General features: G+C 43.4%; 1 protein-coding gene and 1 long non-coding RNA gene across 5 annotated transcripts in view; one reads left to right on the top strand and one right to left on the bottom strand.

The window, feature by feature from the left end:
- The window catches only part of LOC141735524 (transcription factor RFX3-like), a 231,237-nt gene that overhangs the window by 20,480 nt on the left and 183,212 nt on the right, over positions 1-27,545 (top strand). The window lies entirely within an intron of this gene.
- On the bottom strand, positions 10,908-13,333 carry LOC141735506 (uncharacterized). The gene is made up of 2 exons (XR_012584755.1): positions 13,275-13,333; positions 10,908-12,657 (listed from the first exon to the last, which is right to left on the bottom strand). It is a non-coding gene; the product is annotated as an uncharacterized LOC141735506 (long non-coding RNA).

Here is a 27,545-nt window from a genome sequence, read left to right as displayed (position 1 = left end):
TCATTTGATCACAACAAAAAAACCAAAAATAATGAATGCAGTTTAGGACAGTTTTCAGGTGGTTATACAACACCTCAAAATCAGCATATACTTCTGTATTTCTTGTTACTTACCATTAAGAGTTTATTGCAAAGTTTAGAAGTGAAGTTTGTGCAACGTTTACATTATGATGAAATATAAACTAAACTTGTGAAAAATAAAAAAGAGCAAAATATTTTTTTTTTTTTTGTCTTTGCATTGACTAATTTTGAAAAGTTAATATCAGTCATTCTGCCAGCACAAGCACTGATGTGCTTCCCGTTTTGTTTCTGTATTAGTTTTGAATCTGGTAGCTCTGTGTTGCCATTGTTCCAATCAGTCACTGTGCAGATCTGTTTTGCTGCTGGTGCTCATCTGACTGGTCTTTGTTACAAGCATACGTGTGTTCTGCCCGTTCAGTCCTGCTGACTAACTCCATACAAAATGTGTTTTATGGTGGAAGGTATAGGACAAAACGTGGCTTTGAGATGGGACCCTTGCTCCTTGATTGAAGGTGCTCATCTGCAGGGCAGAGGTTTTTTTTTTTTCATTTTCTCTCAATTGATCATGGATATAACTACAAGCCAAAGTCCACTGTTGATAACACAGAGCAACTCACTCGTTTGAGGGAAATACACAGCACGATTCTTATGCTTTTATGAATAGCAACAATAATTTATGATCATTTATGCAATTAAAACCCAACAAGTTTAATCAAAGAATCATTAGGTGGAACAATATTGTAATTTAAATGAAACTGGATAAAGCTACCTTTTCCCTTTCTGTAGAAGACATAAATTATCTTCTGGGCTTGAAGCTTGCATTCAAATAATAAAGGATTGACATTAAAATCAGTGTAGCTCCTTTGAATAGTAAATTGGCATGACAGTGCTTTTATTAAAAAAAAAAAAAACAACACAGAAAATGTTTTCAACATTGATGATGTTTATTTCAAAATGGGTATTAACACAAAGTTGCATAAAATAACATAAACTGATGTAGGTTCAGGGCCTTATCAGTCCTTTTAAACAAGACTCTTCTTCCTTGGAATTATTTGGTCAAGGTATTGTATGAAAATGTATTAATATGTCAGGGTAGGTGGACCATATCAAAGGATGGGAAGGGAGTTGGTAGTTAATGCGGATTTATTGGATAGTGTGGGACCTGAGAATGACGTAAGTGCCATGGAATAAGGGTTGGAGATTGTGCTGGGTTTTGTCTGGGTTAGAGGTAATTTTCTTCATAGTGGCTTGTATGGTGCTATGTTTTGGATTTGTGACCAAAACAGTGTTGATAACACACTGATGTTTTAGTTATTGCTGAACAGGGCTTCCACAGTGTCAAGGCCTAATCTGCTTCTCACGCTGCCCCACCAGTGAGTAGGCTGGGGGTGGGCAAGAAGTTGGGAGGGGACACAGCTGGGACAGCTGACCCCAGCTGACCAAAGGCATATTCCATACCATATGACATCACGCTCAGCAATAAAAGCTGCGGGGAAGGAGGAGGAAGGGGGGACGTTCAGAGTTATGGCATTTGTCTTCCCAAGTAACCATTATGTGCTATAAAGCCCTGCTTTCCTGGAAAATGGGTAAACATCTGCCTGCCAACGGGAAGTAGTGAATGAATTTCTTATTTTGCTTTGCTTGCGTGCGGAGGTTTTGCTTTACCTATTAAACCGTCTTTATCTCAACCCACATGTTCATGTTTTCCAATTCTCTCCCCCATCCCACTGGAGGGGGAGTGAGTAAGTGGCTGTGTGGCGCTTAGTTGCTTACCAGGGTTAAACCATGACAGTATGTTTTAACTTGTTCTTTCAAAATAAGTCATATTTTGAACTTTTGGTCTGACTGCTGTTTTTAGTATCTTTGAGAAAACTTGCATTGTTGGAAAAGTATCATCCATCGGGTAATAATGTTCTAAGACATTTTGTGTTGACCGTTACATTCTTCTGTTAATCCATTTTGACTTCATGTTGCAGTTTTTTCTTAGACATGTCAGTTTCATTCTGTATTTCTCCTTCAGTATGTAAGGTGCACGTGTCATGGATTAAGTCAACTGATTTTGAGTTTAATAATCAAAGTATCATTCAGATTGTTGCTCTCTTCACAAATCAATTACACTAAATTATATATCTGAAATGTAATTTAGAGTTTTAATAGAATCCCAGTACACTGAGGGACAGACATCAACTGTGTGAGAAACATTTGTGGTGTCATAATCTTATCCAAGAGTAAATTTGGTCACAAGGGGGAGCAGCATATATTTATAAGGAATAAGTGAGCATAAACAATCTCTTGTTGAGCTGTTAAGGGACTACTTAAATACTGAAAAGCATAAAGAGAAGAGAGAATGAAAGAGAGAATTCAGTAATCAAAGATGAGTTCTGTGAGTATAATTTCTGCTTTGAAGAGAGGTGACACTGCTTTCTGTCTCTTTAAGGGCATGATGAGACCAAATTCTACTGGTAGCTTCTGTATTTGCCCCCATGATGTATCTTTTCATTCTTTTTGAAGAGTGCGCACGCGCGCGCGCTCTCTCTCTCTCTCTCTCTCTCGATAGCTGTGCATCTTCAGAGCTGAAGATTGTATTGTTGTCTTGGCCCGTTCTCTGTGCAGTAGACTTTTTCATGTTTCCCCTTTCAATCACTTGGGGAAGGGACAGAAAGAAAGGTGTTACTTGGACAGTCAGTCGGTCTTAGCCTCTTAGTTTTTCTGATTTCATACTAGGCAGAGATAGAGCAATGTACATCTGAAACTGAATAACTGTTGTCTACTGAAAATCAATCTTTGCTGTAGTTGATTACCATTGTTAGTTTGTTGTAAAATTAGGATAAATAAGTTCCTTTCTATTTTTACACTGAAAATTTTGAAGAATTTTAATTCCTTCTGTGCAGAAAGTTGTTATGGTATACACGAAGTCACTTGTCTTTAAAACATTCTCCATTTCCTCTGTTTCCTTCTGCTAAAAGTGCACTGAGCTCTATAGATCCTTAGTCTTTTGGTAAACAATACTGATTTTGGATCCTGTAACAGAAATTGGACTTCTTACCTCTTTATTAAAAGCAACAAAAGTAAATACATGTCTCTTAGCAAGTGGAAAAGAAAAGAATCCTTTCTTCTTAGGGAACTATTGACAAAGTTTCCTCAAGGTACAAACATCAGTATGGTAAACAAACACCTACTACTATGTACTCCTTCCAAGATTTATTCTGATGTACTCTTTATCATTACTGAGTCCCTTGGCACCAGGAGGGTCAAGGTTGTTATTCATCCCTGAGGAAAGTCAGTCTTTGGCATCAATAGTACCTTTTATGGTTTATCTTACTAAATTATCTATGATTCAATAATGATCATCTTGTGCTGAGTTATCCTAAAAATGGATGCCTAAGTTGAGATAATTGCTATTAGTGTTTTGTATCCAACGTAAGGCTTTTTGGGGTTAAGCGAAAAGACACATGGGGTTTGATTTATCACTCTTAACTATTAACCAGAGCATATGTGGATAGGTAATGAGTTCTGACAGTTTATTTGTTCTAGTCAGTGCTTTCAGGCACGGAAATCAGAGTACTAATCTATTTAATGTACTATGTACTATTATCCTTTTACCATTGTATCTCAGCAGATCAGAGACTCCAGTGTAGTTCCTCTTGTGCCTACAAGGTTGAGAATTACAACTGTCTCAATTTTATAGATGGAAAACTTGGGCAAGCAAAGTGATTTAACCAAGGTCATGAAAGGAAGACTGGGAAATCGGGGTGCTGAATTTAAATCTCCAGATTCTTAGACAAGTGTCTTCACTGCATAGACCAGCATTCCTCTCAAAAGTAAGGTTTTGGTCTGCCTAGCACAAGGAATCTCAGAACTAAGGAATAAAATGTTTTATCTACTACATAGATTTGTAATTCCTTTAAAAAAGGTGAAATTCATAATATTAGCAGTTAAAATATATGGAAAGGAATATCAGTAGTTATTGTGTATACATTGGAGATTAGCACTAAAAAGAATAGAGTCCTTTCTATTGCAAGTTGAACATTTGACCCTCTAGTAAGTGATATAAGAAAGATGTTCTATATAGTGATGTTCTATAAAGCGATGAGAAAACTGTTAATTCTATTAGTTGCATTCTGAACGAACTGGTTAAAATAATCTGAATCTTTACAAGTCAGTTGGAACATCAAAAAACTAAATATCCACAGCATACCCCTACGTTAATGATCCTCAGTCATCTGGACCAGCAAATCTATTGAAGCAGGTAAACAGCCAGAAGTTGTCTTAACTTGAAGTCAGCATATACTTGGAAGGAACTAGGATTTGCAGGGCGCACTTAAACCTACAGTTTATCTGCATTCTTGGTGTATTTAGGTCTAATTCATATGTTTTAAAACCCACGTGGTCTACTATGAAGAAAATAAACTCTATCCCAGCCAGACACCATACAAAACTATAAGAAACAAACTTTACATGATCTAACAGCCACTATAAGGAGACATAAAGTCTTTCTTTATGGACAGATAACTGATTTAATAATTTTGATCTAGTTTGAGTGAGATCATCTAAATTTGGTAGCCGTGCAGTTGTCAGTGTAGTCTATTTATTTACAAGTGAAAGATCAAATTAATTCTGAAATATATTTGGATAATAGCTGTTTTATTATTTTCTTAGTAATTTCTGATCTTTTTACTACATTTCCCAACACTGCTTACTGCCACAGTAAAATGAAAGATGTGATCCAAATTAAATAAGCATTTATCATATGGCTTCAAGTTTTGCACAGGTATTGTATTGTATAGATATTGTTCTGTCTCTGACAGTAATTAGGAATGAGATGTTCAACAGATTTCCTATAGGCATACATTTCAAATTATAACAGGTGGTTAACAGGTAGTAATGTTAAAACCAAAGAGATGGGAAGCTTGATGTAGCAGCCTTTTCCTGAGTAAAATCTCTCTGTTAGCCCATTATGTCTGTTTTCTACACTCAATATAAAGATATTAAGGTGGGTTTCAGAGAGCTTAAAGACTTATTTTTGAGCTTTTACACCATAAATGATTTAGGGGTTACTTATTTAAATGTCTGCTTTTCTTTCTGTGTGCTTCTACTACAGTTATAGCACTTAGGTACTATGATGATAGATGTTTTATATATATATAAACCATTTCTTATTTTATTTTGCTTGAAACAAACCTCAGTGATTTTAGGTATTAGTAAAATACTACTAATTTATACTATTATATCATTGTTCGTAAAACAAAACCAAACCAGAAACAAGTGGAGTTTAGGAATGGGTATTTTTATTGTTAAAGGTAAATAAGTGTAGACTTTTAAAAATTATTATGAATTTAATTATTTACAAAATATTCAGATACTATGTAGAAAGTACATAGGAAATATTTTAAACTGCATGATTACTATTTTAAATATATGAATACATCCTTATACAAGATTGTGAGCATATAAAATGAACTATAGTGGATGAATTAGTATCTTCTTTCAAGTTTTATTTCTAACTGTCTTTTGTCATGTTGCTAGGTGAAGTGATATTAAAGCTATATGTTTGTCTTAATATAACTAAAGAAAATTTGTTGGATTTTTTTATGTCTCTCTTCTGACACCTTGTGGACTTGCTTATTTTAATTCTAGAGTGGGTTCTTCCTATGTTTCTTGAAAAAGATTTTTTTGTTTCTTGTTTCATTCTTCTTATTCAGAATATTCTGCTAAAAGGCTAAACTCGCAGGTCGGGATAAAGACAGTGTAACAGAACAGCAAAGGAAAGGGGGGAAACAGCAGCAATAATACTGACTCTCCTGCACTGGATTGAGTAGAAAAGTACAGGCCAGAGTCGCTGCACGCGTGGCCAGCGTATGCAGCGAGTCTCACCAAACTCATGATCCAGCTTTGCTGACAGCGGCTGCCTGATACATGACTACATTGTTGTAATCCCTTCTTGTTATCTTCTTCTGTGAAGGTCAGGTTAGTTATCCTTCAGCTCCCGTAACTGCTTATGAATGGATGATGAGTGGTCAGAAAGGTTCATACAACACATACCTTCAAAATCTTCACATCCATGACCCTGAGCCAACAGCAAAAATCAGTCATCACCCCTGTGGTGTCTCCACAAAAGTTCACTAGGGTCGTGTTAAATGTTGGGTAAACTGAATTGAATCCTGCTGTATTAAAAGAAGCCGAAATACCAAGGGTTCTCAATTTTGTGCTCAGCTGCAACTTCCAATCACAAGGATAAGCCCGACACTAATTCTCAGTGGCATCTTCAAATATCAGTACTCTTGCCCTTTCTGCGCTGTAGATGACCGAACCTGTTGCTACAGTGACGTACTACCTGTTCCCACTAGTCCTCCGGAACCGACCAAACCTCTGGCAGTAGCACTGTGTAACAGCACTGTATGCCACACCTTGACCAATCCTTGTGAATGGTAGACTTCCCTAATCTCCTGTAGCTCAGCCAGCTCGTGTTGAGGTGAACCTGACTCTATATGCTCTATTGCAATAGCTAAACGAATTAAACCCGTCACCTTACTTAGTTCTTTATTAAAACACACAGCACACCGGATTTAAAACACACAGCACACCCTGTCACCTTACTTAACTCCTTATTAAAACACACAGCACACCGGATTAAAAACAGACAGCATACCCCGTCACTTTACCTAATTCCTTATTAAAATACACAGCACACTAGAATTAAAATACACAGCACACCGGATTTAAAACACACAGCACACCGGGCCGCAGCACGTGGTCTTTCAAACCACCACCAGCCTCAACAATCCTCACAAGGCACAAGGATCTATGGGTCACAGTTCCACACCTAGGGCACTGCACTTCTTCAGCCCTCATCGTCGTTGTTGGTGTTGTGGGGTAACTCATTTGAATCCGTCTGCTCAAACCAGGGCTTTATCCACTTGGCTGGTACCCATCTGGTTACGGCATCTGTAACGACACAGGCATATCCTCGACCCCAGGTTAATAGTCTACACGGTCCTTCCCACTTCCCCGTCACACTGTTTTTAACTGCTACCATGCCATTTTCCTGCCTAAAATCTCCCAGGTCTCTCTGCAGGCCTGCGCCGTGCCGCACGATTGGAGGTACAAGGCAGTGTTGAGGAAGGCGTAGGAAGTTCAGGACGTAAACGGCTTTGTTCAGTCGATCTACTGGACTCAGCCCTTGCTCTCCCCCTTTTTGTTTTTGAAGCAAATTTTTTAAAGACTGGTTCATGCGTTCCACTATGGCTTGACCCGTCGGAGAATGTGGTGTGCCAGTCACATGTGTAATGCCCCACAGCTGTAGAAATACCTCTGTTGAACGGGCTACGTACCCTGGGCCATTATCAGTCTTTATCACACGCGGTACACCTAAGGCCGCAAACGCGGATCGCAAATGCTTTCGTACATGTTTACTAGATTCACCAGTCTGCGCAGTTGCCCAAATTGCAGTTGAATAACAGTCTACACTCAGGTGTATAAATTTCAGTTTTCCAAATTCTGACACATGGGTTACATCAGTCTGCCAGAACTCCAAAGGTCCATGCCCTCGGGGACTGACGCCTGGGTTGAAGTTAGGTATAAATGGTTGACAATCAGCACACGTTTGCACTATACCTCGGGCATCAGACTCCGAGATCCCGAATTGTCTGCGCAGCATTCGTGCAGATTGATGGAAGAATGTATGAGATGCCCGTGCCTGTGCAAACTTATCTGGAGATGGCGCGGCCCATGCAGGAGCCACAAGTTTATCAGCTCGTCTATTGCCCTCAGCTAAACCTTCTGGGAGCCCCGAATGGCTGCGAATATGGGTGATGAAATAAGGATCGTGCCATTCATTGAGTAGGAGCAACAATTCATGGAGCAGGGTGAACAGCTGCTCATCTCTGACCTCCTTCAGCAAAGCACGCTCCATTCGTTGAACGATTCCAACCACATATAAGGAGTCACATGATATTAATACCTCCTTTTGTCCACCTGCAAACACTTCTAGTACAGCACGTAATTCTAGCTTTTGTGTGGACCCCTTACAGTCCGTGATCACAATATCATGCCATTTATTGTCCATGTACCATGTTATTGCTGCTTTCTGTGTCTTTGGCCGTACGCAGGCCTCTGCTTGTAGATCTGCCACATCTCCCCCTTTTTTGTTTAACATCAGACCATTTATTAACAAGGTCGCCATGACTTGTGCTTCTGCTCGTTGTGACGCTCTTAGCAGGTTATATACTAAACACAATTAAAAACAGAATCAAAAAGAACCCTGCTAAGGCAATAAATACCCAGATTCCTAAATTTAGCCCAGAGAGCCAATTTCTTTGGATTTACCCACGAGAAATCCTTTTGTAATATTTCAAATGCATTGCAGTTCATTAAGTCTTGAATCTTTAGTATTTGAGCTTTTAGCTGATCATGTAAAGGACGAATATTTTGTTGCAATGACATGTCAAAAGCACCTTGGAGATGGTGTTTAACCATTTCTCAGCCATGTAGCAACGTATTCCAGGGGAGAGATGTAACACAAAGTCTTCGAGAGTTGTACTCCCAATCCCAATACAGAGAAAGACGTGTTTTTAATGCATTTTGCCGATTCCCTATCCATATTACTGCTGTTTTATACCTTACTCGCGTTAAATTTACACAATAAGATTGATTACATTCTTGTATACTTGCATTTTGAGCCGAAGCAAACATACGGATGAGAAGTACAAATCATTACAGAATTGTCTTGCTCAAACTTCTATTTGTTGCAGTGTTATCTGTGGTTAGCATGCACCCCGATTTAAGGTGCTTATAATACACCTTCGGTTGTTCAGGCCATTCAACAGTTCTTACAAAATGTCCATCTACTGCTGTGGATGACAAAGAAGAGATGTTTAGAAAATTTAAAACATGAGTTGCTTTATACACTCACTCTTGAGGTGTCATACCTACGGGATTCCCCCTTTTTTGTTTAGCAAGCATGGTTTTTAAAGTATGATGCATACGCTCCACAATTGCTTGCCCAGCCGGGGAATGAGGAATACTGGTGACATGTTTAATACCCCATGTCTGTAAAAAAAAAAACAACCTGTACTTTAGCAGACACATAAGCTGGTTCATTATCAGTTTTTATAGTTTTTGGTACTCCCGTGACTGCAATGCATTGCAACCAACGTCGAATAACATCACAAGCCTTCTCTCCTGTATGAGCAGTAGCCACAACAAAGTGAGAAAACAAATCGACTGAAACATGTCCAAATTCCATAATGCGCGTAACATCGGATTGCCAAAGTTCATCAGGTGTAAGCCCTCGCAGGTTAACCCCTGCAAATGATGGCAGAGGAGCCAGCTGCTGACAATCGGCAAAAATACCCACTCTAATGCAGTCAGGCTCTTTGCGAGTGCATCATCCCACTGTCCTAACAGGGCATAAAGTTGAAATTCTTGTAGGAAGGTGTTCAATGTGTCTTGCAGCAGTAGTAGACTATGTCTTATCTTGCAACATGCTGTAATGCCTTCTGAGCTGTTGGGGTTAATGAACATAGAACTTATGGGGGGGGCAGGCGGGGGCAGACACAGTGCTTCAGGGCATCCCCTGTATCTTCAAAGTGTGCTCATGTCTCTCTCCCCCTCTCTGACCCGAGACAGCCCCCCTATATCCTGCACTGGATTGAGTGGAGAAGTACAGGCTAGAGTCGCTGCATGCATGGCCAGCGCACGCAGCGAGTCCCACCAGACTCTCCTGCACTGGATTGAGTAGAAAAGTACAGGCTAGAGTCGCTGCACCCGTGGCCAGCGTATGCAGCGAGTCTCACCAAACTCATGATCCAGCTTTGCTGACAGCGGCTGCCTGATACATGACTACATTGTTGTAATCCCTTCTTGTTATCTTCTTCTGTGAAGGTCAGGTTCTCATGGATACACACATAGTTTTTAGAGCAGCATATTCTACAACTCGTACAAGGGTACGATGCAAAGCGGCATCTACAACTGATTGTATAATGCTTATTAAACACGGCAAACAGCATACTAAACATAACAGAGAAATTCCTTCCACACAGGCAATGAGTATAATTTGCTTCAACCAACCCCACCCCCAAGTCCATCCAGCAAAGAGATTTCACCCAGTGGTCTCCACAAGTTGCTGGTTCGGTCGGTGCAGTTCCTGCAGCTGGGCATGGATGGATTTGGAGTGGTCACTTAGATTCATACAATACAGTCCTTTAAAATCTTGACAACCATGTCTGTGAGCTGAAAGCAAAAAATCAGTAGCAGCTCTGTTTTGCAACGTCGCATATCGAATACTATCTACATCTAGCAATAACTCAGAAATAGCTGGACTAGTAGCATTGTTAAACTTATCCTTGGCAGCAAGAGAGTCCTTGTTATCACGAATCCTTGGCAGCAAAAGAGTCCTTGTTAGCAAGAGCGCATGCGGACTCCCTGTTCTTGCTGGTACTGTGCTTTGATCTTCTTCCACAACAGGCCAAGGTTCTCAAGCAGCTGGATAAGGTGTCTGTGAGTCCATTACAGGCTTATGTCATCCAAATGTTTTTCTTGCCAGCACCCGAGACAGAATAACAATTGGTGTGATATATGTGTTTTCCAGCACCCAGGTGCGAGTCCCTTGAGTGTATTTACAGTCCTCCTTGCCGATCTTCCGTTGCTTTCCCATATTCCACCCCCTTGCTCAAGAGACCGCTTCTGCTGGGTTCATTTTAGTCTCGCAGGGTATAACACAGAGCAAGCTACTAAGGCATGCAATAACATAGACACATATAGGAAAAAACCAAAAACATATCTCTATGGTACTGCTTTGAATCAGGTGTCCTTTTTCTGATGCTTTCTCATAGTGTGTATGGCATGCTTTTGTGCTAACGTGGCACATTTCCCATCTAATTGTTCTTGTTTGGTTTCTTTTTTTTTTTCCTTTTTTTTTTCTTTTTTTTCTCTTTTTTTCTTTTTTTCTTTTTCATTTTTTCTTTTTTATTTCTTTTCTCTTTTTTCTTTTTTTTTTTCCTTCCATCACTTACGACTGACATAAAAGTCTGCCTTTGCAACAAGAGCTCAGTTTCTCATTTTTCCTTAAGTTTCTCATTTTCCTACAGAGCATCCTATAGATTTTGGCTCAACTCCTTTTCCCAATCAACCATGATCTTATAGACAAACAACAAACAACCAGCGATACGCCCTGCACGGGCGAGCCATTCCCGAGAGTGTAAACGTGTCAGCTGGTGAAAACTCCCCCAATATTTCAGGACTTCCGTCGGTTCTACAGCCCATCCTGGTGTATCTACCTGGGGCGCGCTCGCCTTACGTCTAAACATTGTGTATATACAAACTTCTCAACTTGACGGAGTGTCAGCCCTAGTTGCATCCGAGAACAGTACCACACCGGGCAGAACGCCTGCTCAAGGGGAGTCACCTAACGACACTGCACACAACAAAAAACAAACAGTAGCACACATGCTGATCAGCAGGTATAAGCCGGCGCCCACACACACTTACACAGCAGACATACAAAACCAGCACTTCTATCCCAGGGAGGCGACTGGGGAGGGGAGGGGGCGAGGCGGGCAATGTCAGGAGCAAACGGCTCTGGCTCTGTCCTTCTCTCCTGACGTTCTGCCTCCTCCCTCGGCCTCAGGTGGAGCAGAGGGGATCAGCAGGGGATCGTCCCAGACCTTCGGACCTGGCCTGTTCGATCCCCCTCCCGTGGGTTGTAATGCTGCAAAAGCCCCGGCTGCCGTGGCTCGCTCCACCTTCATATCTTGTAAGGTCGATAACACCAACCGCCATGTCATCGCTAACGGTGATGCCTCTTTGTCTCCTTTACTTATCACTTCCCACAGTTTTTTCCCAACAGCCTCCCATATTTCTGGTTTAAAAGCTGTCTGGGGCTCTGGTGTGAATCTGTTCTCTCTGCACCATATTAACAACCTTCGGAGCATACGCTCATCGTATTTCACCCCTCTCTTAGAGAGGATATGCAGGAGAAGTCTTAATACAGCCCCTTCTTCTTTTGTTACTTGTTGCCCCATCTCCTGCCCCGGCTGCTCACCTCTCTCTGGGCGTCCGTGGCCATGTCGTCTGTTTATTCCGGATTGCCACCCAATCCGCCTGGTCTCAGTCCAGCTGAGCCGTCCTCCAGCCGGTGGATCTCCTTCTGGGTCTTCCGCCCCTCGCATTCCGTTGCTCAAGCCAAGCGCTGATGTCTTCCTGAGGGTGCTGCACAATATCGAGCAGGGTTTGATAGATACTGGCCAGGGCTCAGCACAGTGCAGTACGTTGTGCCTCTTTGGAATAGCTGCACCATTTTTCTTACAAACGTTCTATCACTTTATCAGGGTCCTGTAGTTGTTCGTGAGTGAAATTCCAGGCCACTGGAGGTGAGTAGTTCTCTAGATACCTGCCCATATTCTCACACGTGCCGTGCCATATGACCTGTGACCATAGTCTTGCGGATCCTGGGTCATATTCCTAGATTTCTTGTTAACTTTAAACAATTTCAATACCAGAAACACATTCAGGAGACATGGCTATAGGACCATGCTGGTTTGAACATCCCAGGGATATTCAAAATTCTCAAGGGCTATTGTAATTAGCTTGGAGGAGAAAGGGGAGGTGAAGGAAGGTGTCTCCCCCACAGATTGGTTCTCTGAGGAGAAAAGGTAGAAAGTGTATTTATTAATACTTTCTGCTAAATGGCTCCCGAAGTACAAAGATGATGGCAATGCTGCATACAGACACAATACCGGTCTTACTATCCATGATTTTATCATACCATAAGCCAGTGTTATACCATACAGCGAAGCGACAACCTCAATCCAACTCCCACAGATGATAAGCAGCACATAAATACTGGTAAGCAGTGTATACAGCAAGTAAGGTATTACAGAATACAACTCTGAGAACAAATGAAGTAACATTGTGACCAGCAACTATTAAACTAATATAATAAATGCTTATAACAAATATAACAAATTTGTTTTAACACGTTCTGCTCAGATCTGTCATTATCTCAACCCTTCGTGCCCCACGTTGGGTGCCAAAAAGGACTGTCATGGTTTAGCCCTAGCCAGCAACAAAAAACCAGGAGGCCGCTCTCTCAGTCCTCCCCCTCCCAGCGGGACAGGGAGGAGAATAGGAAGAAAAAGGCTAAACTCGCAGGTCGGGATAAAGACAGTGTAACAGAACAGCAAAGGAAAGGGGGGAAACAGCAGCAATAATACTGATAAAAGAATATACAAAACCGATTAATGCACAACCGCTCACCAACCAGAACCCGAAATGCCCAGCCTGCTCCCGAGCAGCGATTCCCTGCCCCCCCCCACCGGCCACCTCCCCCAGCTATATACTGAGCATGATGTCACATGGTATCGAATACCTCTTTGGCTAGTTTGGGTCAGCTGTCCTGGCCGTGTCCCCTCCCAGCTTCTTGTGAAAATTAACCCTATTCCTGCTGGAACCAGGACACCTGGTAAGCCTGTTTTCCAATGCTTGACAACACTTTTGGTGAAGAAATTTTTCCTAATGTCCAATCTAAACCTCCCCTGGCGTAACTTGAGGCCATTTCCTCTTGTCCTATCACTTGTTACTTCGGAAAAGAGACTGACACCCACCTTGCTACAACCTCCTTTCAGGTAGTTGGAGAGAGCGATAAGGTCTCCCCTCAGCTTCCTTTTCTCTAGCCTAAACAACCCCAGTTCCCTCAGCTCCTCCTCATGGGACTTGTTCTCTAGACCTTTCACCAGCTTCATTGCTCTTCTTTGGACGTGCTCCAGCACCTCAACATCTTTCCTGTAGTGAGGGGCCCAAAACGGGACACAGTATTCGAGGTGGGGCCTCACCAGTGCCGAGTACAGGGGGACGATCACTTCCCTGATCCTGCTGGCCTCACTATTTCCGATACAAATCTTCCACTTCCTTTACTGGTACTTAGTTAAATTGAACAGGAGCTTGAACAGGGAAGACATTTATTGGAAAAATAAATTATGTATAGAAGAAAAACCGGTGGTGTGTGGAAGCAGATATCAGGGAGGGATAGGACCATTGGATTGACTGAATAGAGGATGGAGATTTGAGAGATTTGAGTTCTCATAAATACATACCTTAGGTGAAAGTGGAAAAAGAAGAAAGGGAGAACAGGATCAAAATCTTCAGAATAAGGGTAGGAGAAGGAGGGTATGAGAAATGTTAATTCTATGTAGTATAGAGGGATTATTACCAAGTCCAGAAATGAGGGTCTTAATCTGGAGATTTACGCTCAGTTCCCTGCTATGTTACAGATTGTGTGCGTGGTCTGGTCTGTAGCAAATTATTCAGGCTCAGATAATCAAAGATATTTAGGGACCTAATTTGTCTTGGCTACTCTTTGGTTGCAGTTTTTAAGTATGTGAAAGCATGCAGGGTTCTTTTATTTGTTAATACCCTTTATATGATTTCATATTCTGGTATATACGTTGCTCAATTTAAAAGGAATATGACCGGGATGGTGTCCCTGCCCATGGCAGGGGGGTTGAACTAGATGATCTTTGAAGGTCCCTTCCAACTCAAGCCATTCTATGATGCTGTGAAGTTCCATCACAAGTACTCTGGTTAGGCAATCAGGTTAGTACCTAAAAGTACCTGGTTAGGTACTTTTAGTCCTTAAAGACCTGACAGCTTTCCTCAGCTCCTTTGCCCTTCAGAGCTGCTGCCCATGGGATCCCACTTTACAGTTTCCTGAATAAACCAAAATATGCTGTGAATTCCAGAAGATTTCTGGAGAGTGCCAGGTATGCCTTCTTGATTACAGGTTCTAGATGAACCAACCAGGGATGATGCACAGCTGGATCTGTGTGGTGGGTTGACCTTGGCTGTCCGCCAGGTGCCCACCAAGCCACTCTATCACTCTCCCTTCTCAACAGGACAGGGGGAGAAAATAAGATGGAAAAGCTCGTGGGTTGAGATAAGGACAGGGAGATCACTTACCACTTATCGTCACAGGCAAAACGGGCTTGACTCGTGGAAAATAAGTTTAACGTATTTCCAATTAAAATACATTTGGCTAGTGAGAAACAAAGACAAAAAGTTAAACAACATCTTCCCCCCACCTACCCCCTTTTTCCCAGTCTCAGCTTCACTCCTTCATTCCTGACTGTTACGGTTTGAGGAACCCATGAGCATTTATTGTCGTTTAGACAATTATTCTATCACCCGATGACCCTTCCCCACCCGGGAAGGGGAATTGGGAAAAACAAGGAAACCAAAGGGTTGAAATATAAACAGATTTAATAGAATAAGACTAAATAATCAACATTAATAACACTAAAGAAACAATATTGATACCGATACCAATATACAAGGATTATACTCGACCAATTATATCAGTAAGAAGCTGTGCACTCCCAGCAGTGGACAGCTAATGTCAGACACTGCAAGAGCTACGGCTTTGGGAGGAAGGGAAGGCCTCAGGGGTCCGGCACCAGGGCAAGAAGTTCTCAGGACGGCAGAGAGCACTTTGCAGCAAACTTTCTAATTTATATTGAATGTGATGTTCATGGTATGGAATAACCAGCTTGGGTCAAGTGCCCGGGTGTCGCTCCTCCTCATCCCTGCACCTGGCTAACTTGAAAACACTGAGACCTTGAAACCCACATACCATAGCTGGCTAGAAAGTAAATATTTTCACAAATTCAGACACTAGAATCTTCTAAAAATGCAGTTTTCCCAAGCATTAGAAGAGACCTTACTGAAAAGTAAAATTACTGAAAGAGAAATTAATCCTGTGTTGCTCAAACCAGAACACCGACTGTGCCTCTTTCGTCATCGTGTCCGTGTGTCGTCGTCTCCCAAGCGGCACGGGGGGGATGGGGAATGAGGGGCGGGGGTTGCGGTCAGTTCATAACAGTTCCTCTCTGCTGCTCCTTCCTCCTCACGCATTTCCCCTGCTCCAGCATGGGTCATCTCCATGAGCTGCAGTCCTTCAGGACAAACCTGCTCTGGCATGGGTCCTCTCCACAGGCTGCAGTCCTTCAAGGAAAAAAAACACCACTGCTTGAGCGTGAGTTCCCCGTGGGCTGCAGTTCCTGTAAGGAGAACCTGCTCCTGTGTGGGTGCTCCACGGGCTGCAGCTTCCTTCAGGAAATATCCAACTGCTCCAATGCGGGGACTGCCGTGGGCTTCAGTGTGGATATCTGCTTCAGTGTGGTCTCTTCCATGGGCTGCAAGGGAATATCTGCTCTGGCAGCTGGAGCACCTCCTCCCCCTCCTTCTTCTCTGACTTTGATGTTCGCGGAATTGCTTCTCGTGCTTTTTTTTTTTTTCCTGTACAGTGTTTTGCCCTTTCTTAAATATGTTTTCACAGAGGCACCACCAGCTTTGCTGATTGGCTCAGCTTCAGCCAGCAGTGGGTCAGTTGCAGAGCCAGCTGGAACCACCTGTTCCCAGCACAGGGCAGCCCCTTACCTCTTTTCACAGAGGCTAGCCCTCCAGTCCCCCACCCGGCTACCAAAACCTTGCCACATACACCTGATATACAAATCCAAACTTTTTCTTCAAAGTGGATCTTTAAATCTGATCTGGTTTGTAAATAACATGGGTAATGTTAGAATAGTAATAGATCACCATAGAAAGGCTTGTGGATACTTATCCCACCCAAATGAACTGACCGGAAAATTTTTTTTTCAACATCCTAAAGTGACTGTATTTATTTGTGTTTCCACATATTCCACCTTCATTCTGTTCTACCAAAAGTGAATCTCTAAGGTAAGTCGGTTGCAGAAAAAGTGTGTATTTATTAAGTTTTGATTTATTATACTTTTTCCTGACTTCAGTAGCCCTCTGGAGGAAAAAATGCATCTAGTTCCACAGCAAGAGATAAGCCTAAACTACTATCGCTAGTAATAAAATACTTTACAGTTAATTGTAGTTACTAGAACTACTTCAAAGCAACTCAGTTGTACTCGGTTCACTTGTTTGAACCGATGCATCCTTGGGTACATCTATGATCTTTGAGGTTTTGTCATGACCTAAAGGGTTACCCAGCCTGCGGGTGTGTAGAGATCGTGACCGTGGGTTCATAGGATTCTGTAATACACAAGAACACAGAGGCTTTTATCCTCTAAATTTCTCTCCTTTATTACAGATTACCACAAATACCATACAAATCACCACTAGCAAATATGCTGCCACAAATCACCAGTAGCAAGTATACCTATGACTAATAAAATGAATATATATATATATTAAGCCATTGCAAATTACTATCAGCAATCAATAATGCCAACAATCAATATTATAGCAATAACCAATTACAGCAACAGCCAAGTAGGTATATACTATTACAGGTTACTACAAACTTATCCTTAGTGAAGCAAACTTATCAGCAATATAAAAGCAGATATACTTATGACAGATTACTTATATGGATAATACTGGTATCAAGTGAATTAGACAGATCTCAGAAGGGGCCAAACCATCCCAGAAGTGGGAGGACAAACCGAACTGCCCCCAGAAGTGGGCCCAGAAGGGGACCAATAAAATAAAAAAGAAAGTTCATGCAGAGAGCTCAACCTGTTTAAGAAAACTATGTGCAACACAGGAAGTTCTCAGAGAGAGAAGCTCCATTTTGGTTAAAAATTAAGTCATTTTTATATCACAGAGACATAAGAGAGCGTGGGACATACATACTTTTTTGAGCAGCCAATAGATGCTGTTAATTTCTGGTTTTCACCTGAAACAGCCGATAGATGATGATATTTTCTGTTCTTTCAGACCAGTTTTTATCTTTCCAGACTGTTTTTCTGTTCTTGCAGTTAGACCAGCCAATGGCAGTTACCGATTCCTACTTCCTCAGGATGTTTTCCCCTTTTTCCAGACTATTTTTCACCTTTTCAGACAATAAATTGCCGTTACAGTTCCATGTTTATGCTCTTATCGATGGTATCGCAGGATGTCTCTGGTTTCAAGGTACCCATCTGTACTTCAAAGATGCCAGTTGCACTTTTCAAGGATGCTTTGGGTTCACAGGCCTAGTTCCCAGGCTGGCAGACGATTTCTTCTGTTCAGTAATTTCCCCCTTCTAACCGGGTCACCTTTATGGCTGTTCATATCAGGTGTAATAACTACAGTACTTGTCCCACTCAGGGTTATTTGGTGTATTGAGAGTCTTGCAGAAGATATTGTATTTGAGGAGTTAGTGATCTTGGGCAAGCCGTGTCAGCCATATTAGGCCTAGTAACCTATATGTTAGCATGAGTGACTGCTATATAGCCCTATGTATGTAACAGTGACAGAGAACATGGGATTCTTCCAAGCAGATCTTTGAAGAGGCCAAAGTCTGCTCTCCTGAAGTCCAGGGCTGTGATCTTGCTTTTTGCTCTCCTCAGGATCCTGAACTCCACCATCTCATAATCGCTGCAGCCAAGGCTGCCTTTGACCTTCACCCATAAGCTCTCAGTCGAATGCAAAAAGGCTTTACGCACAAGGAGAGACAAGCTACAAAGGTAGATTAAAGAAATATTGCCTGGGCGTGTAGAGATGGTGTCAGGAAAGCCGACTGTGGTGGGTTAACCTTGCCTGGCTGCCAGGTGCCCACCAAGCCGCGCTCTCACTCCTCCTCCTCAGCAGGACAGGGGAAGAAAATAAGATGAAAAAAAGCTCGTGGGTCAAGATAAAGACAGGAAGATTGCTCACCAACTACCGTCATGGGCAAAACAGACTCAACTTGAGGAAGATTAATTTAATTTATTGCCAATTAAAAATAGAGTAGGATGGTGAGAAACAAAGACAAAACTGAAAACACCTCTCCCCCCTCTTCTTCCCAAGGTCAACTTCACTCCTTCGTTCTTGACTCTTCTGTCTCCTCTTCCCCCCCATCTTCAAGAACTGCTCCAGTGCGGTTATGTTCCATGGGGTGCAGTCTTTCAGGAACAGATTCCTCCAGTGTGGGTCCCCCATGGGCTGCAGTTCCTGCCAGAAAACCTGCTCCTGCGTGGGCTCCTTTCCATGGGCCGCAGTTCCTGCCAGGAGCCTACTCCAGCGTGGTCTCCACAGGCTGCAGCTTCCTTCAGGGCACATGCACCTGCTCCAGCGTGGGGTCCTCCACGGGCTGCAGTATGCATATCTGCTCTGAGGTGGTCCTCCACAGGCTGCAGGGGGACAACCTGCTTCACCATGGTCTTCTCCAGGGGCTGCGGGGGAATCGCTGCTCTGGTGCCTGGAGCACCTCCCCCTTCTCTTTCTTCTCTGACCTTGATGTCTTCAGGGTTGTTTCTCTCACATTTTTTTCCTCACTTTTCTCTCTCACAACTGCTGTGCAGCATTTTTTACCTTTTCTTAAATGTTTTCACAGAGGTGCCACCAGCTGCACTGATTGGCTCATCTTTGGCCTGCAGTGGGTCCCTTTTGGAGCTGGCTGGAACTGGCTCTGTCCGATATGAGGGCAGCCCCTGGTCTCTTCTCACAGAGGCCACCCCTGCATCCCCCCCCTTCCCCTCCTGCTACCAAAACCTTGCCATGTAAACCCAATACACCAACGCTCACCTGAACTTTAGACTTGCAAGGGACATCAAGGGCAAAAAGAAGAACTTATACTGTAGGAAATATCGTAGCAACATTGTATCGACAATGTAGCAAATATCAATGTGAGACTTTATAGGAGGGGAAGGTGATTTTATTTAAAATAAAAACTGAAACAAAACAAGCGTCGGTCACAGTGTCACACTCACAAGCAGCATCGTAAGTGTCCAAGAAGTCTGTCCAGCAGTCAGGCACCTGCCAGGGTCCTGAGTGCACTAGTAGGCCTTAATGGCCGTGACCAGCCTTAACTGAGGTTTCCACCCACACCCCCTACCCATGGGCCCAGGAGCTCCATTTAAGCTCAGCCATGAGCCATGGGTCTTCTGTCCCTGCCTGAGCTACGTTGTAGAAGTGCCTCTCTCCAGCTCAGCCATAGCCATGGCTGTGCCAGGCTATGGCCCCCCATTGAACTGGACCCTGAGCCGCGGACAGACTTCCTGGCTTGACCTCAGACCTGCCCCATCATCATGAACTTGCCTGATGATCTAGACTCTTGGTTGACCCTGGCTACCCTTCTTGGGTCTGCCTTGGTTGAGTATTGTGAGACTGGGCCCTGGCTGGCAAGGCCTCTACCCTGCTGGCCTTGTTATCATGCCTAGCTCCTTGCTCCCCATCCCTCAGGGAGCAGCTAGCCCTCCTTGCTCCCTGACAGCACCAGGGCTATGCATGTTCAAGCCCGGCAGTCAGGCAGCAAGCTGCCAGATGTTAGGTGATGACATGGAGGACAAGGGATGCCAGCTGCCAAGTCCTTCTAATGCATCCTGGGTTATTCTTAGGTTAGTGACCACGTGCAGGTTTTGGATATGCCTTTTTGTACCCTTTTGGAGCTGACAGAGATCAGTGTCTCCACCCTATCCCACCCCTGTGATTGTCACAGGTGAGCAAACAACAACCCGTACTGGATCTGGATACCACAAAATTAGAGCTTTTTACCCTACTTGGTTATCTTACACACTCACTCGCTCTCCCCCCCACCCCAGCAGTACATTCACTATGTCTCTACTTCCTTTCCCATTGGGAAGATCACTGCTGGTCCAGGAAGGTTGAGCAGAAAGTCATGTTGGTTTTGTGCTGTGCGGATGCTCCCAGTTACCAGTCTCGGGCATTACTGGCCGAGGTTCCTGCATGTCCCCCCACGCATCTCCCTGATCTCCCCCACTTCCAGGATCTTTCCTTCAGCCAGGATCTTCACCTTCTTCTTTCCAGGCCCCCTTCTTCTTTTTGGTAACCCAAGCCCCCAGTTTTCCCAATTTAAATAGTCTATGTGCAGAAGCACAATACATGATCAGGCTCCTAATTGGTGGTTCTATCTCTGAATTGGAGGATTCAGGACGTGACACTTTTGTTTAGTCCAGGTGTTAGTTATCAAAATTTACAACCAGCCTGCACTGTTGCAGCTAACAAGTGGCAGGCTTGTGCTTGAGAGTTGTAAAGTTCAGTTTTGGACGTTCACCCCCACACAATCATCTGCAGCCTGTCAGCGTTCACAATTTAAGCTCACAATTTTTTCTGCCTACCACAAGAAGTCATCAGGATTTGTTCGCTGTTCTTTGTTTCCAGATCTGGATGTCTTCTGTAATAGCTGGTAGATGTGCTGGTCTTGATGACCTGCTAATCTGGGTACCATTAACACATGCAATTCTGAGAGCCTTTGTCCTGCTGCGCGTTCCTTCTGGTGTCTCCACACGCAGAGGCTCCCATTCATTCTCTATTCACACTAATCATAGAATAGTTTGGGTTGGAAGGGACTTTAAAAGGTCATCTAGTCCAACTTCCCCTGCAATGAGCAGGGACATCTTCAAGTGGATCAGGTTGCTCAGAGCCCCATCCAGCCTGACCTTGAATGTTTCCAGGGATGGGGTATCTACCACCTCTCTAGGCAACCTGTTCCAGTGTTTCACCACCCTCATTGTATAAAATGTCTTCCTTATATCTAGTCTAAATCTACCCTCTTTTAGTTTAAAGCCATTACCCCTTGTCCTGTCGCAACAGGCCCCGCTAAAATGTTTGTCCCCATCTTTCCTGTAAGCCCCCTTTAAGTACTGAAAGGCCACAATAAGGTCTCCCCGGAGCCTTCTCTTCTCCAGGCTGAACAACCCTAACTCTCTCAGCCTGTCCTCATAGGAGAGGTGCCCCATCCCTCTGATCATTTTTGTGGCCCTCCTCTGGACCCGTTCCAACAGGTCCATGTCTTTCCTGTGCTAATCTTAGCCTTTCTATCAAAACTCTCTATGCTACTGCTACAATAGTAGTAAAAGGCTGACCAAGGAAAAACTGGAGCCATTGCTGAATAGGGCAGATGATCTAGTGACCATGGACACAGATAAGGTTGAGGCACTTGGTGCCTTCTTTGCATCCGTCTTCACTAGCAAGGTCTCCCAGGCCTCTGTGCTTTGTGAAAGGGTTCAAGGAGGAGAACTACCAGCAGTGGATGAGGATTGAGTCAGGGATTATTTGCGAGAACTCTACCCATACAAGTCCGTGAGACCTGACAGGATGCATCCAAGGGTGCTGAGAGAGCTGGCTGATGTCCTTGTAAGGCCATTCCATACCATCTCTGAAAAGTCATGGCTGTGTCATTGGAAAGGGGGAGGTTCCTGATGACTAAATGAAGGCAAATGTTGCATCCATCTTCAAAAATGGACAAAAGGACAATCTGGGGAACTACAGACTGGTCAGCCTCACTTCAGTCCCTGAGAAAATCATGGAGCAAGTCCTCTTGGAAAACAGTTCTGGGCACATGAAAGAGAAGGCTACTGGAAATGGTCATCATGGATTTACCAAAGATAAATTATGCCTGACCGACCCGATTGTCTACTGTGATTAAAATAGTTATGGTTGTGGACATTTACCTTGACTTTATCAAGGTTTTTGACACTGTCTCCCACCCTGTTTTTGTATCCAAGTTAGTACGTTCTGGTCTGGATGGGGGGGAAGGGGGGGCAACTGGATTGGTGAAAAACTAGTTGGATGATCGAGCTCAAAGGATAGCGGTTGATGGGTCCTATTCTACCTGGAGGCCAGTGACAAGCAGAGTACTGCAGGGGTCTGTCCTGGAATCTGTCCCGTTGAACATCTTTATCGGTGACCTGGAGGTGGCAACAGAGTTCACTCTTGTCAAGTTTGCAGATGATGCTCTTAAGGACAGGGCTGCCATTCAGAGACCTAGACAGGCTGGAGGAATGGGCCCACAGGAACCTCATATAATTCAACAAGAACAAGCACCTAGTCTTGCACCTGGGAAGGAAGAACCCCTTGCAAAGACAGACAGCAAGCTTAACATGAGCCGGCAGTATGCCTTGGCAGCAAAGGTGGCCAGCAGCATCCTGGTCTGTATTAACAGTAGCGCAGCCATTAGATCAAGGAAAGTTATTATCCCCCTTTACTTAGCACTCATTATACCACATCTGGAATACCTTGTCCGGTTTTGGGCCCCGTACAATACAGGAAAGACATTGATCAACTGGAGCATGTCTAGTGGAGGGACACTGAGATCATCAGGGGCCCGGAGCACATGCTCTATGAGGAGAGACTGAGGGAACCGGTCTTTTTCAGCCTGAAGAAGAGAAGGCTTTGGGGGGGACTGGGCTATCAAGAAGGCGGAGCCAGGCTCTTCACAGGGGTGCATGGTGGGAGGACAGGAGACAATGGGCATAAAGTGGAAACAAGAGGGGCCCTGACTGGACAGAAGGAGAAACTTTTTCACTATGAGGGTGGTCAAGCATGGGATCAAGGTGCCCAGAGAGGTTGTGCAGGGAAAACACGTAAGATATTTGTTATCACAAGGAGCTAGTGGCCTTCGACAAAGGTCCAGCAACATGTTTAGTGCTTCTTTGCTCTGTATAAGGAAGGGACATCCTTGATGTTTGGTTCACAAATATTTCTTGTATTATCTCCATCCAGTTTACAACCAGATTATAGATAGTCCTTTGATTACCTGTCATTTTTCTGACTTCTGTTCTCGTCAATAGTAATACTTTACTATTTTTCATTCTACTCACCTGTTTACCTTATTTTATTTACTTAAAATCAGGAGTGGAGATTACATGAATCTTTCCCAACCTTCTTTCCTCATTTTGTATTTTAAAGCTCTTAAGAATGTTAGACTAAATAATGCAATGCTGTTTTTCAGTTATTTGGTCCATAATTTAAAAAGAGTCCACTCTCAGTGAATTGATGGTAGTGATCAAATGTCCTAGCAACTTGATCACAGAACCAGTCCTGAAGCTATTATTTTACCGTGCTCTTGGCCTTCCTCTGTACAAAGAAGAAAAATTCCAGGTTCAGTTCTGTATCCACCTGGTAGCCTAGAACAGTGGCTGACAAACTTTTTGATCACACGCCTCTATCAGTACAAAAGTTTTTGAGCATGCATCCCCACTATATGTATATTTATTTACTTATAAATTATATGCATGTATTACTGTGTTAATATATTATGTGCATTGTAAAACATACACATAAAAAGAAATTAAAGAAGGATGAGAGAAAGGTGAAAGGAACAATATTTTAAAATATTTTTTATTTACTAATGGTACAAAAAACATTTTTGCTCTTGCTAAAAAAATACTATTAATAATTTTTAGTGAGAGCAATGTGATTGAATATGCTTCATTATTTTTTAAAATCTTGTTTTAACATTGTGTGATATAGCGATTCAAAGGTCTGTTTCTAAGTTCAATTTATTTCCGATACTTGGTTTTAATGGCTTGTCATAGCTGGAAAACATACCTCACAAAGATACATGGATCTGAATGGAAGAAGCGCATTGTTGACTGCGCTTACTAAATCATGATACTCATTTTTCAATCACATCCACCAGTTATACAAAGTTTTTTGTTGAAATTTGGTGTTGTGGTTTAACCCCGGAAGGCAGCTAAGCACCACACAGCCACTCGCTCACTCCCCCTCCAGTGGGATGGGGGAGAGAATTGGAAAGGTAAAAGTGAGAAAACTCGCGGGTTGAAATAAGGACATTTTAATAGGTAAAGCAAAACCTGCACATGCAAGCAAAGCAAGACAAGGAATTCATTCACTACTTCCCGTCGGCAGGCAGATGTTTAGCCATTTTCCAGGAAAGCAGGGCTTCATCACGCATAATGGTTCCTTAGGAAGACAAGTGCCATAACTCTGACCATCCCTCCTTCCTCCTTCTTCCCCGCAGCTTTTGTTGCTGAGCATGACATCATATGGTATGGAATATGCCTTTGGTCAGCTGGGGTCAGCTGTCCCGGCTGTGTCCCCTACCAACTTCTTGTGCACCCCCAGCCTACTCCCTGTCAGGGCGGTGTGAGAAGCATAAAAGGCCTTGACACTGTGGAAGCCCTGTTCAGCAATAACTAAAACATCAGTGTGTTATCAACACTGTTTTAGTCACAAATACAAAATATATCCCCATACCAGCTACTATGAACAAAATTAACTCTATCCCAGCCAAAACTAGTACATTCGGCTAGTAAATTTTCATCTTCCCTGATGTCAATCAGTTGTTCTTGCAAATTCATAGGAAGGTGTTACAGTTTTATAGTTTTGACAAATGGGTTCAAAACCTACTGAAACTCTTCATTTGGAAGATTTTTAAACAGGTTAGAGAATTCTGTTTCCAAATTTTTAAGGGCACGAATATGAGAGTTTTTATAGGTGACACACTTGCACTGTTTTTGTCAACAAAATCACATAATGATGGAAACATTTCCAAACACCTGTTTTCAAAATGCTCTCTGCATAGCACAGGTTTCTTCTGAAAAGCAGTTGCTTTCTCACTCCTTGTTAAAATGTCACCTTTACCTTGAAAGGACAGATTAAGTGTGTTTATTTATTTGAAAATATCTGCATAAGCAGATAATAAGCAGCAAATACACTTATGATCAATTACCTATATGCGCATATATATATATATTATTCAAAACCGTACTGGTACAGTGCTCACCAAACCAGCTCCCAGGAGTGGGGACTTGAAATCGACAACAGACTGTCTCACTTTGAAGGCAGTCTGCGTCACGGAGGCTGGAGTCAGCCAGGTGTCCCCCACGAGGGTCCAATAACTTGTCTAGGAGATCTCATAGAAAAGTTCATGCAGGGGGAGTTTTCAGAGAGGCTTCATTTTGGGTAGAAAATAAGTAATTTTTATATCGCTGTATTGGGTTGTGTGGCAAGGTTTTGGTAGCGGGGATGCTACAGGGGTGGCTTCTGTGAGACGATGCCAAAACTTCCTCCATGTCTGACAGAGCCAGTTCCAGCTGGCTCCAAGACAGATCTGCCACTGGCCAAAGCTGAGCCAATCAATCAGCAACATTGGTAGCACCTCTGTGATAGCATATTTAAGAAGGGGAAAAAACTGCTGTGCAACAGCAGCTGGAAGAGAGGAGTGAGAATATATGAGAGAAACAACTATGCAGACACCAAGGTCAGTGAAGGAGGGGGAGGAGGTGCTCTGGGCACCAGAGCAGAGATTCCTTTGCAGACTGTGGAGAAGACCATGGTGAAGCAGGCTGTTCCCCTGCAGCCCATGGAGCAGGTGGATGCACCCGAAGGAGGTTGTGACCACATGGAGAACCTGTGCTGGAGCAGACTCCTAGCAGGAACCTGTGGCCTGTGGAGAGGAGCCCATGCTGGAGCAGGTTTGCTGGCAGGACTTGTGACCCTGCAGGGAACCCATGCTGGAGCAGTCTGTTTCTGAAGGACCGCACCCCGTGGAAAGGACCCATGCTGGAGCGCAGTTTGTGAAGAACTGCAGCCTGTGGGAAGGACTCATGTTGGAGAGGTTTGTGAAGGACTGTATCTCATGTGTGGGATCCCACACTGGAGCAGGGAAAGAGCGTAAGGAGGAAGGAGAGGCAGAGACAATACATAATGAACTGATTGCAACTCCCATTCCCTGTCCCCCTGTGTCACTCGGGGGGAGGAGGTAGAAAAGTCAGGACTGATTGGTCAGTAATTGGTGAGCGATCTCCCTGTCCTTATCTCAACCCATGAGCTTTTTGTTATATTTTTTTCTCTCCCTGTCCAGTTGATGCAGGGGGAGTGATAGAGCTGCTTGATGAGCACCTGTTTGCCAGCCAAGGTCAACCCACCACAGTTGCAGAGACATAAGGAGGTATAGGACACCACCACCTAGAGCAGCCAATAGATATTCTGTTTTTTACCTGGGACAGTCAATAAGTAATGATGTTTTCCTAATCTCTCATACCAATTTTTATTTGTCCAGACTGTTTTCCTGTTTTTGCAGTTAGACCAGGCAGTTACTGATTCCTTGTTTTTCAGGACGTTTTCCCTCTTTTACAGACTATTTTTTCACCTTTCCAGACAATAAGTTGCTGTTACAGTTTCTTGGTTTTGTGCTTATCGATGGCATCTCAGGATGTCTCCGATTTCTAGGTACTCAGCTGCACTTCAAAGATGCCAGTTGCACTTAAGGATGCTTCTGGTTCCCAGGCCTAGTTCCCAGGCTAGCATTTCCCAGGCTGACAGGCATTTTCTCTGTTGGTATTTCAGCAGTCTTTCTGAGCAGTCAGCTCACTTTCTCCCTCTCCGTGTGTGCTCTCAGTGTGCTCAATTGACGCACTTGCTCGGCTTTCTAGCTTGATCCTATCGACACTCTCACTGGACCTGCCTGCCCAGCTCCATGTCAGTGCTCTCAGCTCACTCAGCGCATCTGCTCTTCTCCCTCTCTCCTGTCAGCACTCCCTCTCGCTTCTCAGCATGCTCTTTACTCTCATTGCTCTCAGGTCTTGGCTCACTCAGTGCTCTGCTCTTGACTCTCAGCACTCCCTCTCAACTGTCAAATCTTGATACTCTTGTGTCTCTTGACTTACTTGGTGCTCCATCTGTCAAATCACACAATCTCTCAACTCTCGGTGCTCCCTCTCTTGACGCTGGCTCTTTTGGCACTCTTGGTTCTTAGCACACTGTCTTGGGGCTCTCACTTTGCTATTGGCTCTTTCTCTGCTCTCTTGTGGCTTTCTCTTGGTGCTCTGTCTGCTC

Source organism: Larus michahellis, chromosome W (assembly GCF_964199755.1).
Source record: "Larus michahellis chromosome W, bLarMic1.1, whole genome shotgun sequence".
NCBI lineage: Eukaryota > Metazoa > Chordata > Aves > Charadriiformes > Laridae > Larus > Larus michahellis.
Note: the sequence above shows the minus strand (reverse complement) of the source record. Positions and strands in the feature narration are given on the sequence as shown.